General features: G+C 46.1%; 1 protein-coding gene across 7 annotated transcripts in view; it reads right to left on the minus strand.

Annotated features, from left to right (window-relative positions):
* The window catches only part of NUMA1 (nuclear mitotic apparatus protein 1), a 69,992-nt gene that overhangs the window by 31,458 nt on the left and 20,358 nt on the right, over nucleotides 1-18,176 (minus strand). Inside the window, exon 1 of one of the 7 annotated variants that reach the window (XM_068988136.1) lies at nucleotides 4,503-4,617. The exons of 5 other annotated variants lie outside the window; for them this stretch is intronic. The gene's annotated coding sequence lies outside the window, so the exon portion shown is untranslated. Of the gene's footprint in view, nucleotides 1-4,021; nucleotides 4,133-4,502; nucleotides 4,618-18,176 lie in introns of those variants that run through there. One more of the 7 variants, XM_068988134.1, reaches the window with a different exon arrangement.

The following is an 18,176-nucleotide window of genomic DNA, read 5'->3' on the forward strand; positions in this document are numbered from 1 at the left end:
ATAGTGCCTGGCACACAGTAGGTATTCAATAAATGATCACTGTCCTTAAGCAAAAAGATTGATTTCTGGCTCTTTCTGTCGGTACCCAAAGTCTGCCTAATTAACAATAACCAAGTCTTTGGGGAAAACCATCAAATTCTGGACTTTTGTATCCCCCACAGCAATGTCAAAGACATGGCTCCAATGGGAGGCTGGATGAAGCCAAACCCAATTCTGGCAGAGACCCCAGGGGACAGTTAATGAAAGATTAGGTACTCGTCCTGGCATTTTTACTCCCAATTTTCCTTTCCAGGGGGAATCTTCCATCTGTCTGCCAACCTGCTCAAGGGACCACACACCTGGTGACTAAATATTCCCCAACATCTCTTAGCAGCTCCCATAATTCCTACAAATTTTCATGAGTAATCAGCCCCACCCCCCACCTCTTACTGCCATGGGTGCCAAGTCTGTCACTACTCTAGTAGGAGGAACAAGAGTGGCAAGAGTCACATCACCTGTAACTTTCCCATATATCAGCATCTCCAAGGTGTGGGTTCTGTGGGACCAACACATGCTGAGTACTATCTGAATACAAGGTGCTGGGGATAAGACAGCATGCTTGTCCATAAGGAGCTCATTGTCTAACAGGGGAAAGAGATACATAAATCTGATAATCCACTACCCATCATCTCTTAGGCCTTCCTCTGCAAGTGTACTCTGCTTAATAAAACCAACCAAAAAGGTTATTTTCTTAGTCTTTACATATGCTCATCCTGTGCTGTAAGCTACATGGGAAATGGGAGACAATGACATGGTCCCTGCTTTGAAGGGCTTACAGAGGAAGTAAAATTAAACATAGAAGACGCACTAAATAATAGAATAATTAAATGCCAAATATAACTAAATGCTAATCATAATTAATTGCTTCCTGACCCTGCAAAACCCAATGTGATTCCACCTGCCATACAAACATCACAGTTCTGGAAATGAGCCAATTCACACAGGTTTTGGCAAAAGCAAGTGTAGTAGTTAAGAAGGAGTTCTCAGGAGGGCAGAGAAGCTAAGGGGCCTATGTATTCCTCGGTTTTGGATGATGTTCACCCACTGTGGCCCATCTATGAGCACTGACTGTCTTGCTCCCTCGACAGGATGAAGGCAGATGGCCTCAACTACTGAACTGCACAAAGGCTTTTCTGGTGGCTGGTCAAAGTTATCACAAGGACCACGCTTGGCCCTTGGAGTAAAGGCAGCAACGTCCAAGTGCAAAAAAAATAAAAGCTCAGAGCTATTCAGGAACAAGGGCAATGAAGCCCTGATCACTTCCCCATCAACCCCCTGCTGCCTCTCCAGACTCGCTGTCCTTTTGATGAGGCCCAAAACTGCAGTCAGAAATTGCATTTGTACCGGAGGTGGATCTTGCCGCCTCTGAGAGATTCCACAGCTGTGTTGCTAAAAATGACCTGACCCACCTCTTCCCTTCATCTCAGAGGCAAAACACACAACCCTTACGTTCTCCCAGGGGAGCCTGTCTAATACTGGTGTCAAGGCCAAATGCCTTCTGTGCTCCCCAGGCACACAAACAGGCAGAATTCAATAGTCAACATACGGAAAGACCTTATCAGGTCAAATCCCACAGAGGGGCACTTTCTCAGAGACAGGACACTGGGCTGAGAGCCTTTACGCAGCTTAGTCGTTCACTCACCTTGGGTAATGAATGACTGAAGCCAGTGGCACAGCTAGACCTCGGCAACGGGACTACAACTTTAAGCAGACCTTGGCTTGGAACCCTAGGGCTCCCAGCCAGAGCACCATCCTCCACACCCTCCCCCTGAAATCTGAGGCAGGCCCCACCCAAAAGACTGGGTGATGGTGATGGAAAAACAGATCCCCGCGATTGCAGCCTGGAACCATTTCACAGAAAGGTCTGCTAAGATTCACCCCCAATTCAATCAGGCAACTCACCCCCAACCCACCCCCCCAAACCCTCAAGCAACAAACTAACAAATAAAAATCTTGAGATGCAGGCCCTCTGTGGACACCTTCAGAATTCCAACCTATCCCTTTCTTTGAAAAGAAGTACCCTCACCACAGAAGGCACTCTCTCTTTGCCCTGGGCTCAAGAAGGAACCAAGAGACAAAAGCAGCTGCCTTATAAACCAGAGGTCTTGTATCCTCTTGACATTTTCACAACTGACATAATGTAACTCCCTCGTGTCAGGATCAACCCCCACATTTAAGGTAACCCCTCTGTCTCCAGAGAAGATAAATAAGGACAAGAACTTGACACTCAAGAGATACGCAGGGACCTGGCCTGTACCCTCTCTGGGTCTTAAAGAGTTAAAACCTAGTCCTGTTTCCTACCAGGGCTGAAGCTAATGCAAACCACCTGCTCGGATGGAAGGACCAGGACTGGAGGGTCAGGTTGCTGAGCTCTGGGGTCTGTTCTGGAAAAGCTTCAGTTTTAAGCACTGACCAAGTACAGGCCAAAGGCCAGAGTTTTGAGTTGTGGCCGCACTACTCTCCTCACCCCGCCCCCCAAATTGGGTGCCAGCTCCTTCTGAGACCACTTCTTAGCCACTGAGTGCCCTCATGAACACCATGATAACACCAAAGTGCCCTGTGGTCTCAGAAAGCTGCAGAACTGTACTGATCACTCAGAACAGGGGCCCTTGCCTCTGCTGAATCTTCATTCTTTTAGGTGCTAACTCCCATTCCCAGACTTTTGGGACCCAAAGCCCACACAAACCCTAACCTCAAAGGCTCCAGCTGCGTGACCCACTGCTTTTCTACCGTGGGTTCCAAAGGCCCACAACTCATGAGAGAATTGGCTGTCCCAACTCTGTGCCCATGCTCAATGGCAAGATTTACCACTACTTACCTAGACAGCCTGCCTGCTTGTGACCTCCATATGTCTTTCTAAAAGGATACCCCCACATCCAGAGTGAACACCCTAATTTTGAGGGTATTCCTCTCCTCTAACAGGAGAGGAGGCACACTCAGGCAAGCACCCAGACCTCATCTGCTGGGTTACTCCAGAGTGGCCCAGCAAAGGCCAATTCATGTCACCACTGGCTCACGGGTCATAAAGAACAGGATAGGAAATATCCTGCTGGTGCAGCCCTGGCTAGGAGGAGGTAAAAGGCCCAAGAACCAGCAGCTCTAAGAGAAGTCAATGAGGGGAAAACAGTCCTCTTCAGCCCCTGAGGAGTTCTGAGCAGGAGGTCTTATCCAAGTCCAAAGAGTTTCTCTGCACTCCTGAGGTCAGAGCAAACCAGTGGTGCTGGCTGTACTCCCAAGCCGTCGAAGGGGCTCACTCTGGACTCAGGCCTCCCTCTCTGCACACAGACCAGCCCTTCTGTGTAGCCTAGAATTTGGCCCAGTGTCCTGGTGAGGAACACCTGAAGGACTGCAAGGGAAAGCAAGGTTTCCCTGGTTTCTTCAAAGTGGCTTACTAGTATCTGCCCTTTCCCCTATGCTCCGTAGGGTCCAGATCAGAAAGATGTGGGCACAAGGGCTGCAATCAAGAACAAGATCTGGGGCCTACAGCCCGACACTACATACACACACCCACTCCAGCAGCTTATCAGCACCTGCCCCCTCTGCTGTATCAACAACCCCTGGTCCCTACCAGCGGACAAAATGAACCTTTTTCACTCCCCACCGCTGTGTACACACCCAGGCCTCACTCGGGAATAGAGACGCTCTCCCGAGCTGTCTACAGCTCAACGTGCAGGCGCACACGCTTTCTCCCTCAGAACAAAAACACTCTGACATCTACGCGAGGGGGAAAGAAAGCGACCCTTTGCTCTAAAAGGCGCCAACTCCCGGATGTTGGCAAGCTCTGTTCCCAGCGCCTGTTTCTGAGTGTTTATTTGCTCTCCCTCTCCTCTCCCTCCCCTTCAAGGATGGCGCAGGAAAGGGAGGTGAGGGGGGAGAGTCCACCGCACCCCCTCCTCCATGTTTGAACAAACACAAAACCCCAGAGAAACAGTGAGGGAGAAAAAGTCTCAGTGCAGGGGGGGGAAGAGGAGGGGGGCCTTACCAGACTCCCAAAGCCACACGGATCTAGAGGTTTTAATCCACCATTAGCATTTAAATCTTGAAAGGAGAGGAGGAAGGGGGGGGTCTAGTGGAAAGTAACCCCCCACACACAAAAGAAAAGTTGTTGGTTTTCTTCTCAGTCAGCCTGGCAGGAGCGATCTTCCTGGCTGACAGCCAGAAGTGCGTCACAGCCAGGAGTCTGCTTTCTTTAAAGGCGCAGCGAGCTTCCGCGAGCGGGAGCAGGGCACTCTCCGCAAGGGGGGAGGGGCGGCGGTCGGGGGCCGGGAGGAGCGGGCCCCTGCGCGCCCGAGAGGGAGAGCTGCCGAAGCCCGGCCGCAAACAAGAGCCCAGGACGCGCGGCATGGGGGCGGCGGGGGGAGGAGCCGGCAGACAAAAGTACTGAACTGCGACAGTGGCGAGCGCCAAAGCAAACTGTGGCATAAACACACGAAACGCATCTCACAGAGGCCTGCCTGACAAACCTGATAGCCCCGGACACTCCCCCTCCGCGCTCTTAAGACGGCAGTGACAGCCGGTCCATCTCCGGCCAGCCGCTGCAGGGTAGGCCGCGGGCTGCCCCGCGGCTTAGATCAGCCCTGCCTGGAGGAGAGCAGGGCAAGGAGGAAGACCCAGAGGCTTCAGAGAGCGCACGGGACGCAGGCCCTCGGAAACAAAGGGGCGGCTTCCTGCCGGCTCCGGGGCGGGCCGCGTCCCTAAGCACACACGCCGCTCGCTCGCACACAAAGCGCCGGCCTCCGTCCGCAGGCGCCGCCTGCCCTGGGACATGGCCGCCCCGTTCCCCGAGGGAACCTCTCCAGCCCGTACCTTCTGCGTGGCTAGGCCGGGCTGCCGCGCCGCGCCCGCTCCTCCCCCTCGGCCACCCAAACCAGGTGCCCGGGCCCACGGCGGCCCTGGAGCGCGGGGCCTGCGCTGTCCTGTCCGGGTGACTGCGCGTTATTGTCGGCTGCGGAATGGCCGCCAAAACCCCAGCTGTGCTGCCAGAACCTAATCCCCTGTTCCGCCGAGCACTGGTGGGGAGGGGCTGAGGGGCCGAGTCTCGGGACCTCGGGAGGCAGGCAGGAGCCCCTCAGCAGACACAGGCACTGGGACCCGTCGGCAGAGTCTGCTCCCGCCTCCCCCTCCAGGGCCGAAAAGAAAAGATGTCTGACGCTCATAAAACAAAACCAGTGTTTCCACCCCCCAAACAATGACCCTCACCGATCACGAGAGAAACCCACCGGCCATCGGGAAGCCCCTCGTCTTACCTGCACTTACACCACAAACATTTATTAAGCAGCTACTATGCAAAGGTACTGCCAGAGGACACTCTAGACAGCATAGTCGTGTCCGACTCTTTGCGACCCCATGGACTGTGTAGCCTACCAGGCTTCTCTGTCCATGGGATTTTCCAGGCAAGAATACTGGAATGGGTTGCCATTCTCTTCTCCACAAGATCTTCCCAACCCAGAGATCAAACCTGAGTCTCCTGCATTGCAGGCAGGTTTTTTACCCTCCGAGCCACTAGTGAAGCCCAGAGAGCACACAAACAAGAATCACACCAAGCATCTGTACTAAGGTAGGTTATAATTCCACAGATAAGCAATATGACTTGAAATTATATTTCAAGACAGCATGTGCTAATTTTCACAAAAAAAAGACAAAAATTCTAACCAGTCGAGAGTAGGGAAGGACTAAAAACTAACTGATATTTTAATCTGGATCTTAAAACACACAGGTAGAACTTGCCCACATAGAAATGGAGAAAAGGAAGAAGGAAAGCAGAAAGGTGTGGACACAGTGGAGGAACAGACTTGAAGGGAGAACTGGGGTAAGATTTGGAAAATTCTGAACTTCAAGAAATGGAACAAAGATTTAGATATTTATTTGTATTGTTTGTTTCTAGCACAGAGATGTGGTGTGATGAGAAGTGTCCTTTGAGAAATTATTCTGGTATATAAATGAATGAGACTAGCAGCAGGGAAGCAGGTCAGAAGGCTGCCATCACAGACAGGAGACAGGCAATGGTGGGGGAGGAGGGGGGCTGTTGAAGGGAAGAGAGTGGAAAAAAGGGGAATGACAGACACAGTGGGGACAGGATGAAGGGAAGGGAATGACTGAAAGCTGAGGGAGGAATTGTAAAGAAGAAAGTGTGAGGGGTGGGAGGGAGGACAGAGAAGCCATATACAGAATTAAAATAAGTGTAGAAATGCTAGGGATCACATTATTAATAGAACAAGGAAGAAAGCAAGGTGCAATAATAGCAGCTAATGCTTACTGTGTGCATACTATATGCCAAGCGCTGTTCTGCCGGTCTTGTCTGCGTTGTGTTAAACTCATTAATCTGAAAAACTCCCCTCAAAGAGTAGACACTATTATCACTCATCTTTACAGTGAGTAAAGTAAGCCACAGAGATAAAATAATTTGCCCCAGATCACACAGCTTGTGAATGGCAGGACACTGACACCACCTGCTGCTCTGTGACCCCTGGCAAGTAACCTCTGAGTCTCAGCTCTCCTATTTGTAAAACAAGGATAGATACTTATTTTGTAAGATTGTGATGAGGATTCAATAACATCTATAAAATGCCCAACACACTTCTTGTGCTTAGTCGCTCAGTAGTGTCCGACTCTTTGCAACTGAAAAGAAAAGATGTCTGATGCTCATAGAACAAAACCAGTTTCCACCCACCCACCAGTGACCCTCACCAAGTCCATGAGAGAAACCCATGGGTCACTGGGAAGCCCCTCATCTTACTTCCACTTACACCACACACATTTATTAAGCATCTACTATGCAAAAGGTACCGCCAGAGGACACTCCAGAGAGCACACATGCTCAGTTGTGTCCAACTCTTTGCAACCCCATGGACTCTAGCCCACCAGGCTCCTCCATCCATGGGGATTCTCCAGGCAAGTGGGTTACCATGCCCTCCGCCAGGGGATCTTCCCAACTCAGGGATCAAACCCAGGTCTCCTGCTTTGCGGATTCTTTACCATCTGAGGCACCAGGGAAGCCCAAGAATACTAGAGTGGGTAGCCTATCCCTTCTCCAGGGGATCTTCTCGACTCAGGAATCGAACCGGGGTCTCCTGCATTGCAGGCGGATTCTTTACCAGCTGAGCTACCAGGGAACCCAGCACACTGACTAGCAAATAAGGCACAGGGTGTACTTAAAGGTCAATTCCTACTTACGGATTTTTGGCCTCTTGTCACCAGGGTGTCCAAGCAGAAGTTCGCTCACCATTTGTCAGGGAAGCTAGTGGGGTGCTTCTCCCTGAAAGAGATTAGGTCCCCAGCCAGGATGCTTGCTTTCCCTCCATCAGTATGCCTCTATGGATTTTACTTTATCAACGCCTCACCTACTGTTATCTTGTGATGGGGTTAGATTGTAGGGGACTTTCTACACTCGGTTTCTTTTTATGTTTGAGTTTATTTTTAATAACCATGTATTACACTGGTGATCAGAAAAATGTCTCTACATACTGCATTTGTCATTTGTATTGCCTTGACTGTATATGCAGGGAAGTCTTGTTTTCACATCTAGAATGTAAATTCCTCAAGGGCATAACCATCTATGATACCCCATAGTACCACTGAACTACATCTGGATGGAAGGCTTCTGGCCTTTTCAACCTTCTGGCCAAATTCAACCTTCTGGCCACCAGAGAAGGACTGTGCTGAGTAGTGGGAGTGTTCTGGAAGGGGTCAGAACGAGGCCCATTGCTGCAGAGACCTCCATGGTCCCACTTCTTCTCCTGGGCAGACCCTATATCCTATTCCCATGGTATCACTTGCAGTCTGTGGCTGGCAATCACTCTTGGTATTCAAAGATGCACCAGGAAAGTAAAGGCAAAGCAAAAACCAAAGCTTTTATAGAAAAGCAAAGAGGCAAACATAATTTAATGACTGGCATGATCAATACTCCAGAAAAGATCTGAGGTGAAAATAGGAGGCAGGCCTCCTAAAATCACCATTGCCACATCTGGCACTGTGTCAGCTCTGAAGCTCCCTAGCACACGAAAGGATTGATACTGAGTCTCAAAAGAATACAAGAAGTCCTCCTCCCGCCCTCCCTTGGCTTTAAACTCAAGACAACAGCTTCCAGCTGTGCAGCCTCAGAGGCGCTGAACTCTCCTCTGGAACCGCTCCACCGCAGCTGCCAAGCTTCTGGGCCTGCTCCTCAGGACAGCCCAAGGAGCTGGGCCAGTTTTCCCGGCCTCTCCCTCCCCCACCATCCCCCACCACAGAGCGCCACTCCCCTCCCTTCCCCTGCCCTCCCCTCCCCTCCCAGGGCAGCCGGCCAGAAGAACCTCCCCACCCCTCCTCCCAGCCTAGCCAGGGAGTCAGCAGGCCATGGCTCCTGCTGGATTCCACAGCCCCTGCTCACGGTCCCCAAAAGATTGCGATAAGAGTGGTAAAACCATTTTTAAAAGAAAGAGAAGGAGAGGAGGAAAACGACACCTAACACAGAATCTGAAATAGGCTTCAGGTAGAGGCTGGAGGCATTGGGGATGGCTGCAGAATGCACAAGGTTTTCAAGGCATCTGGTATAGCTCCTGAAGTGAGTGGTATATAGTATATGGGTATTTATTATTCTTGTTTAAGATATAAACATTATGATTTTTAAAAGTGTATTATTTTTACAAGTTTAAACTGAAGAAAGGAAGGGAGCTATTCCCCTGAGATGGTTCAGGAATGAGTGGTTCTTAATACGAATCATTTGCCTGGCATTCACAGCCCTATGGGACCTGGCCCAGGTCTTACCTTCCACAGTCACTGCCCTTACCCAAACCCTCCACCCTTCCAGTCTTCGCACCGTCTTCTGAGGTCCCTCTGAACCTCACACCTCAGCCTACCAGCCTGGGAGGGAAGCGTTCACCACAGGAAGCTATAGGCTAAAACCTAATGAGAGCCTCTCTCTCAGTCCCTACAGGCCCTCCCACAAGGAATGTTGGCAGGAGAAATGCTTATGGATCCACTACCCTATGCAATGCCTTCTAAGTCCTTCCTCTGCCACTTGATGTCCTAGCATAATAAATATCTAAAGACTATCATTACTGTTGTTGCTGTTACTGTTGTAATTAATAGCTAACATTTAATGAGCACTTGGTATGTGCCAGACACTATGCTAAACACTTCTTAGCTTTACTTTGTTTAATTCTCACAATAACCCAGTGACACAATAACCCAAAATACTATGATTATGCCTATTTTACCGAAGTGGAAAACTGAGAATGGCTACATAACTTGCTGAAGGTCACAAAGAATAAATGTTGGAGGTAAAATCTGAGCCCAATTTGAACCCAGATGCCATCCTCTTATATGGTCATTTTATCTAATTCTCAGGGAAGTCTTAAGGTAGGTTTTATTTCTAAAGATGACAAAATCTGAGGCTCAGAAATTAAGTGACTTGGTCACCTGAATAGTGAGTTATCTGTCTGGTCTCTAGACCATTCTCTGCTGCTCTCAAATAAGCAATCATTGAATTAAAAAAAAAAAAGGCAGCAGCACATCCTCAGTGGCTCAAAGAAGCCTCGCACCTCTACCTCCTCCCCAAAATCAACTGTTTAATCAAAAACATTCAACGGTTCCAATTTCCAAGATAACCCCTAAAGGTGGTCCAGTAGCTAAGACTCCACACTCCCAATGCAGGGGACCCAGGTTAAATCCCTGTCAGGGAACTAGATCCCCCATGCTGCAACTAAGAGTTTTCATGCCACAACAAAGATCGAAGATCCCGTGTGCCACAGCTAACACCTGGTGCAGCCAAATAAATAAAATTTAAGTAATCACTAAAGTTTTTTTTCTGAAGATGCAAGAGCTTTATATTAAAGGCCAAAACTCTTCTGAATCAGCAAGCACAGAAGAGAAGTCTTCTCCTAGAAGGGATGTTGGACATATCTAAAGGGTGAGAACCCATGGAGAAAGAAGGATGGAGGAAATACCACTGGCTGGAGGGAAGGACAATATTTCAGAACCCTGACCTGGAGCTTATTTACCAGGCCTCATTCTCCCTCTCCAGAGGGTAGTGGCTAAGTAATGAGGCAGTGTTGGCAAGCCTGAGCTTCCTGGGGAGAAAAGCAGAGGGCATATCAAAACCCAGAGAGGATTCATTATGACATCCAAGAGGCTCTATTCACTTCTCCCTCAAGGAGGTCTTTCTACAAAACACCTAAGAACCTGTTCACCCTGTTTCTTTGTCACAGAGGAGCAAACGGCTCTGTTCCTAAAGGCAACATATCTAGCAGTGTTTGTTCACAAGCACAGAACTGATGCTGAGAAAGGCCAAAGAAACAAAAGAACAGTTTTAATGTGAAGATTTATAACTCCTGGAGACAGCCTTGCCAGTAACAGAAAACACACTAGGTTTGGTGTTGGAAGTGACTGGAGGGAAATTCTGCATCAGCCACAGACTGTACTTGTGGCTTTCAAGCAAGGCACTTGCCCTAACTTGGGCCTCAGGAAAAGGTGAGGGTCAGATCATATCTAAAGGTATCTCCAAAAATTTCCCATGATTCTTTCTCCAGGACACCATTCTCAACAACAAGAATCTTGCAATAAAATGAATTTCCTCAGTACCTGGTCAAAAACCTCACCAGTTAGGGCTTCCTTCTCCCCCAAATAGCAAGTCCACTAGAAACAGGCACTTTGTCTGTCACCCTACTGGGTCCCATGCCCAAAGCGAGGCACTCAAAGGTGTTTCATTAATCCTGATGAGAGGAGGAGGTCCTCAAAAACTGGTAGTTCCAACCATGGGGTACAATGAAAAGTAATAGGAGCCATACTTGGCATTTACAAGGTTTCATAAATAAAAGCCACAGAGAAAGTGCAATTTATGATTCCATTGATCTCAACACCCAGAAGAAAAGCAGCTTTCTATACCTGGCCAACAAATCACAGACTCTCAAGGATGAAAGAGCCCTTAATGATCTTCTAGTCCCCCTTAGATCAACACTGGAATACACTGACAGCTCTGCTGAAGATTTCCTATCTTCTGCCCAAGAGAAATTTTACAGCTTATTTGTAAAAGCTTATTTGCTTATGCCTGAGCAAGGACTGCTAATTCGAGACAACTTGTGATTTCAGAACAAGAGCTGGGAGAGCAGGATCCTGCCCAGGATCCCATAAAACTCAGAGGACATCTCTCTCTTTTCTCTTCTCTCCCTCTCTCCCATCCTCTCTCTGTCTTCCTCTTCCTCTCTCTCTTTCGTATCTCCGCCTCTCACTCAGCACTGAAACCTCTGTCTGTCTGGTTCAAATCCACTTCTTCTACCACACCAGGATGATTTTAACCACTGACAGAAATGAACAAAAACATATTAATAGGGATTAGATTTCTGAATGAGGTGCTAGATAACTCAAGAACCAAATCTGTCAATATGTTATTAATAAGTAAAATAAATGGATCTGGTGTCTAACATGGTCATGATAAAAAATTTTAAAATTTAAACAATTAAAAAACCCTAACATTTTAACAGGTCTCAAGGATTAAAAGAAGGCTATGTCTCACGTCTCTCAGTTAACCCCCCTAAACTTAGAACCCTAAAAGGCAAGCATGTTGTTTATTAACAATTTTATAACTAGGACCCTAGGCTTCAAAAAAAGAAGGCAATACCTGCCCTCAGGGTCAACCACCAAGGCTGCAGAACCAGAACTCATCTTCTAAATCCCCGACTCTCTCCAGTCCAGCCGAGCTACATCCTATATACCTTTCCCATCAGCACAGCTTTTTATTCATTCAAAGCACTTTTGAATTTCTTGTTCAAACTGTTTCTACTACAGCTTGTGAAGTGGGCAGAGCTGGAATCATTTTCTCCATCTTTAAAGACACTAAACACCATTCGACAAAATAACATTCCATATATCTGGCATCACTGAGAAGTACAGAATCCCCAACAAGCAGTTTTTCTAAAAACTGAAATCTCCCTTTAGGATCAAACCCCTTTTGAAAAAAAACTATTCACGATACAAAGTCCTCAAAATGTCTAAGATATGTCACTCTTAGAGTTAATGAAATTTAATCAGAGACATTCAACTATAAACATGAAACAAACAACCTAGAATACTGTGCTCAGATGAATGAGATGGGCTCAGAATCCTGTGAAGAGACATACCTATAACTCACCTAAACATGAGCCCAAAGAACAAGGCCTTGGGTAGTGCTGAACGGAAGGTGAGAGAACACTGGAAAGCGCAGTAGACCAGGAGTGACTCATTGAAGGAGCAGTGTGAGGCACTGAAGGATTCTGAGCAGGAGAATGGTACATGTGTTACGTGCTGTGGAAAGGATGGATCTGGCAGGATGCTGAGTCCAGAGGCAGAATACAGCAGAAGTAAAACTGCTGCTGTCAGGCAAGGGCAGTAGGAACTTTAAAAAAGGTATATTTAAAAGGCACTGTGGAATAGGCTCCAAGATCTTAGGAAACAGGAGTATGAGAAAGGTGCTGCTGCTGCTAAGTCGCTTCAGTCGTGTCCGACTCTGTGCGACCCCATAGACAGCAGCCCACCAGGCTCCCTCGTCCCTGGGATTCTCCAGGCAAGAACACTGGAGTGGGCTGCGAGCTGTAAAGACCTCTAGGATTCTCAATTTGGTGAAAGACTTCAGAAGAGGAACACAGGAGGAACTGCTGTTTTACAAGCCCTGTGAGGGATGGATTAACTCAGGAAGGCATGATGAGGAAAGATTTACTGAGGAAGTAGTATTGAAGCTGGGTACTTAAAGTATGAGTAGGATGAGTAAGGTTTCACCAAAAGAGAAGTTAAAAAAAAAAGCATTCTAGCAGGGAGAACAGCATGTGCAAAGACAGAGAGCTTATCACATCCGAGCCATGGCGTGCAGTTTTGGGAAGGTGTAGCAGATGGTGAGGCTGAGCAGCACTAACTCGTGAGGCACTGACATCACACTAAGGAATGCAGATGTCATCCTGGAGGTGATGGGGAACAATCAAGGTTTCGAAGGGAAGAAGTAAAGGGGAGTAACACAGATCAGACCTATGTTCCTGGCCGTATAACGTACAGGCTAGAATGGTGAGAAACAAAAGGCAGGCAATATAGCATGATGGTTAAGAGCATGGAGTCTGGAGTTAGACAGACTAATTTCAACTTTGGCTCTAGGGACGTCCCTGGTGGTACAATAGATGAAAAAGTCCACCTACCAATGCAGGGAACACTGGTTCAATTCCTGGTCAGGGAAGATTCCACATGCCATGGAGTAACTGAGCCCATGCACCACCACTACTGAGCCCAAGCTCTAGAACCTTCGAGCCGCAACCACTGAAACCCTCGTGCTCTAGGGCCTGTGCTCTGCAACAAGAGAAGCCACCACAATGAGAAGCCCATGCAACAAAGAGTAACCCTCGATCACTGCAACTAGAGAGCCCCCACATGTAACAACAAATACCCAGCACAGCCAAAAAAGCTGGAGCCATATGTAAAAAAAAAAAATCCTGGCTCTAGGACTTTAATAACTGTGCAAGCTTCCCCATCTGTAAAATGGGAGTAAGAATACTTTCTCAGAGGGTGATATAGGGAATTTACAAGATAGTATGTATGAAGAAAGTGCTTAGGACAGTACCCAGTACAGAGGTTGAAAGTTCATTAGTAAAAAGTTACTTCTGTGTGTGGTCTAGTGTTGTGCATGCTCTTCCTCCTACCCAAAGCTTTCTCTTCCTGTTCACATGATTAATTCTAACTTATCCTTCATGCATGATTGCATGCTAAGTTGCTTCAGTCATGTCCCACTCTGTGGGACCCTATGGACTAGAGCCTGCAGGCTCCTCTGTCCACGGATTCCCCAGGCAAGAATACTGGAGTGGGCTGCCATGCCCTCCTCCAGGGGATCTTCCCCACCCAGGGACCGAAGCCAAGTCTCTTAAGTCTCCTGTGTCAGCAGGCGGGTACTTTACCACTAGCGCCACCTGGGAAGCCCCATCTTATCCTTCATATCTTTGCTCAAATGCCACTTCTCCATGTAAAGTCTCCCTAACCACCTGGATTAGGTCAGGCATAGCATCATATTCTTTTCCTTTATAGCTCTCATAGTCTCTAGTTACATCTTTCTATATTTCATTCTGTTTTTTCTACTACTGTAAGTTCCATGAAGTCACATACCATGTGCTCACCACTGAATTCCCGGAACCGAGTAAAGTGCATGGCACCTGATAGGCATTTATAGAATTAATCAAAGGTTTCAAATTACATTTTTAAAATGAACTTATAAGATGCAATATTTATATAGGTTAGAGATAGCAATTTGGGTCACATTTGGAACACTGTGACTATAATCAGAAGTGGGTCTGTGGTGGGATCATGCTTGCCCTGTTGGGCCTGTAAAGGAGTGGTATATTCATTTGCTATTGAAACCAGCTAATCTTAGGCCAAAGCCTCTGCCTTACACAACTCTAGGAGGCACCAGCATTAAGAGAGGAAATGAGAGAAAAATGGAAGAAATTCCAAATCTTTGGGAATTCTATTTAGGTCCTCTACTCCTCTATATTATTTCCATTTTGCAGCATTTAACAGAAACTGGTGACTATACCAAATGTCAACAACAAAAAAAGGAGATAACACTGGTAGATAAGAGAATGGATTTGGGATCAAACAAACGTCTTCATTTCTCTTCTTACTTGAGGTTCACATCATCTCCTGCTTGGATACCTCCCTCACCAAAACCAAGTAGCAGTTGTGTTTGGCTTTTCACCACTGATGGTATTTTCCATCTACAAAATATTTCACGTGATCTCACAACAGTTCTGTGAGGTAGACGTTATTGTTTTCATTTTATCAAAAAGAAATGAGGTTCAGAAAAGTATCTCCCCTAAGGTTACACAACGAAAGAGCAATAGGACCATGATGCAACTCTGACGTTCTGGCTCCAGACCTGGAGCCCTTTCCAGCCCTTTCCACCCGAGACAACCATGAGCTATCCTGCCATATACTTTCACTCCTTTTAAAAAGAAAACCGCATGGGACAATGACTGGAAGGGTGGGCGTACCGGGCGCTGCTAGTGTTCTTGATGCAGCACTAGTTACACAGGCGTGCTCACTTTCTGTAAATTTCAGGAATCATATACTTTACAAGCTGTTCTACATGTGTTATACTGTAAAAAGTAAATACCAGGCAGAACTACGACAGACTACTCAAAATTCGGAAGCATTAAGTTGCATACCTCAGAACTACATGTATATTTACCTACATGTAGCTTCTCAAGCAGCAGCTACATATAGGACACCTACCAGTTAATTAAGTACAAAATCCTTGCACACTCAAATACCATATCCACCCACCTGCTTCTCCCTACCCAGAACGACCAGATGATATGAGTGAATCTGTTGGGATTAGGAGCAAGGGAAGCCCAGAAAGGGGCCAAGAATATACAGTTAATGAAAAAAAAAGGCACTGAAAAGTAGAACTATCCTGTACCTTCAATGATAAGATATCTCAATTTTAGAGATAATAAAAATGTGAAAAAATAGCCAGTGCCAATTATAAAATGCATTTTAATTTCAGACTGTTAAAATGTAACAAAAACAAAAGGCATTTAAAAGCAAATGAAATACAACATTCTAAAATCTCAAGAGGCATAGCAATTGTAGAACTGTAGGACCGTAAACCTGTGGAATGACAGGCCTAGAGAGGACCTGGAGACCAATGTCTCCCGGTACAAGCTTTCCATTTTACAGATGAGAAGACTGAGGCCCTTGTTTAGCAGTTGCTAAATGACCTCATTAAATTAAAGCTCACATATTAGAAAGTTTAGAACTACACCTACAAAGTTGGTTCCCTTACTCCTGCGTTCTCTTTCCACTACGCAGATACTAAACCCATTTTTACTTTCATAATTCTTTACTTCATTAACTCACTAAAAAATTTAAAGCACCTCTTAGAAATCAATTAAGATGAAAAACTATTTAGGAAACTTCATTTTTTACTCAGGAAGTTTATCTTCCTTGTTCTGTAAAACTAATGAAGCAATACAAAGTTAGATAAAAACAAAATTAGCCTCCCATAATCTCTCAGCCTCCAAGTCCTCCCATAAGATAAGAAACATTAGGGACTTCCATGGCGGTCCAATAGTTAGGACTCCATGCTTCCACTTCAGGGGGTGGGGGAGGTGGGTTCCACCTCCAATTAGGGAACTAAGATCCCACATGCTGTGCAGTGTGGCCAAAAATTAAGTTAAATGTACAACTTGCGGGCTTTCAGTTCCTATGCTTGTGTATACATCACCATAATTTTTAAAAAAGAAATGTTATCAGATTTTTCCATGCCCCCAAAATCAAAAGCACAAGTATATTTTTTATATTTTAAGAGGATTTTTTTAAATGTTCTCTATTTTTCAAAAACTAGGTTTACATATTAACATTGCTCTACAACTTATTTTTCTCACTTAATAATTGATTACGAACATTCCAAGTGTCAGTAAATTTAATTCTAACTCATACTTTTAAAAAACTGTATAATAACAGTGCTTATAAAAGATATACCATAATGTGTTCACATATTTTCCTATTGATGGACGTGGACATTTCCAGTGTCAGATTTCAAACAGTGCTATAATGAATATCCCTGTACATATTTCTTTTCACACACGTTCCTTGTTGTCCCAAACATGACTGCTTTTTTTCCTATCAATATCCTTGCTTTGCACGCTCACTGAATTCCTCTCTGGGCCCCGTGTGATAACTGAAAATAAAGCAACTTGGAGAATGTCAAGACAAGACATGTGATAGTTACTGTTGGCGAATCAGAACTGGCCTGTCTGGCTGCCTTTCCCAGCCACCTGCGCACATGCCTCCCATGCCCTCGCACATGCGCTCCTTGCTCTCGGCCCAGTAGCTGCTTCCAACTCAACTGACATGGGCAGAGCTGGCTTGGCAAATTAATTCTACTGTGTCACACTCCCGGCCCACCAGCTATCCAAACAAGAGGGAAGGAGGGAGAATACATTATCACCATGAAATAATATAATAAAGAAGTACACAGAGTAAAAAGCAAAACACCCCATTTGTCAAACTTTTAACCTATGTTTGCCAACAGCACTCCATTCCTCAGAAGTACCACTGTTGGAAGTTTGTTGTATCACCTTTCAGACTTTTCCTAGCATGCACACACATGCACATATGTATGGATACACAATGTGTGTGTATTTAGACAAAGTGTGTGTGTGTTTGGTCTACCTACCTACAGTCATACTGTAATAATTTGTATTATGAAAGAATGCTACAGCGATAAATAGTGAACCTTTTTACATACAAGCTAATATTTCTCTAGGATACATACCAATAATTGGAACTGATGAAGTCTGTGCATGTTAGACGGAGAAGGCAATGGCATCCAACTCCAGTACTCTTGCCTGGAAAATCCCATGGACGGAGGAGCCTGGAAGGCTGCAGTCCACGGGGTCGCTAAGAGTCAGGCACGACTGAGCGACTTCACTTTGACTTTTCACTTTCATGCATTGGAGAAGGAAATGGCAACCCACTCCAGTGTTCCTGCCTGGAGAATCCCAGGGACGGGGGAGCCTGGTGGGCTGCCATCTATGGGGTCGCACAGAGTCGGACACGACTGAAGCGACTTAGCAGCAGCAGCAGCAACAGTGCATGTTAGATGTTGATAAGTACTCCCAAATTAGCATCCAAAAAAGTGTACCAATTTATAGTTCCATTAACAGAACATAAAATTCCCTTTTCAACACCCTTCCAACAATAGATGTTATTTTTTAATTTTTTTTAAATTTTACCAATATAAAGGATAAAATGGAGAAGGAAATGGCAACCCACTCCAGTACTCTTGCCTGGAGAATGCCATGGAGGGAGAAGGAAATGGCAACCCACTCCAGTACTCTTGCTTGGATAATCCCATGGAGGGGGGAGCCTGGAAGTCTGCAGTCCATGGGGTCGCTAAGAGTCAGCACAACTGAGCGACTTCACTTTCACTTTCATAAAGGATAAAAAGCAATATACTCTTGTTTTAATTTACATTTTCCTGATTTCCAGAAAAGTTAAATATCCTTATGTGTAATCAGTCATTCTTATTTTTAATAGAAAGAATTACCTTTTTGAATTTAAACATGAGAACTCAGAGATATTAAGGTGACATAGCTAGTAAGTAGCAGACCTCAAAGCTAAACTTTTCAACAACTTCTCATCAAAGC

Source organism: Capricornis sumatraensis, chromosome 16 (genome assembly GCF_032405125.1).
Source record: "Capricornis sumatraensis isolate serow.1 chromosome 16, serow.2, whole genome shotgun sequence".
NCBI lineage: Eukaryota > Metazoa > Chordata > Mammalia > Artiodactyla > Bovidae > Capricornis > Capricornis sumatraensis.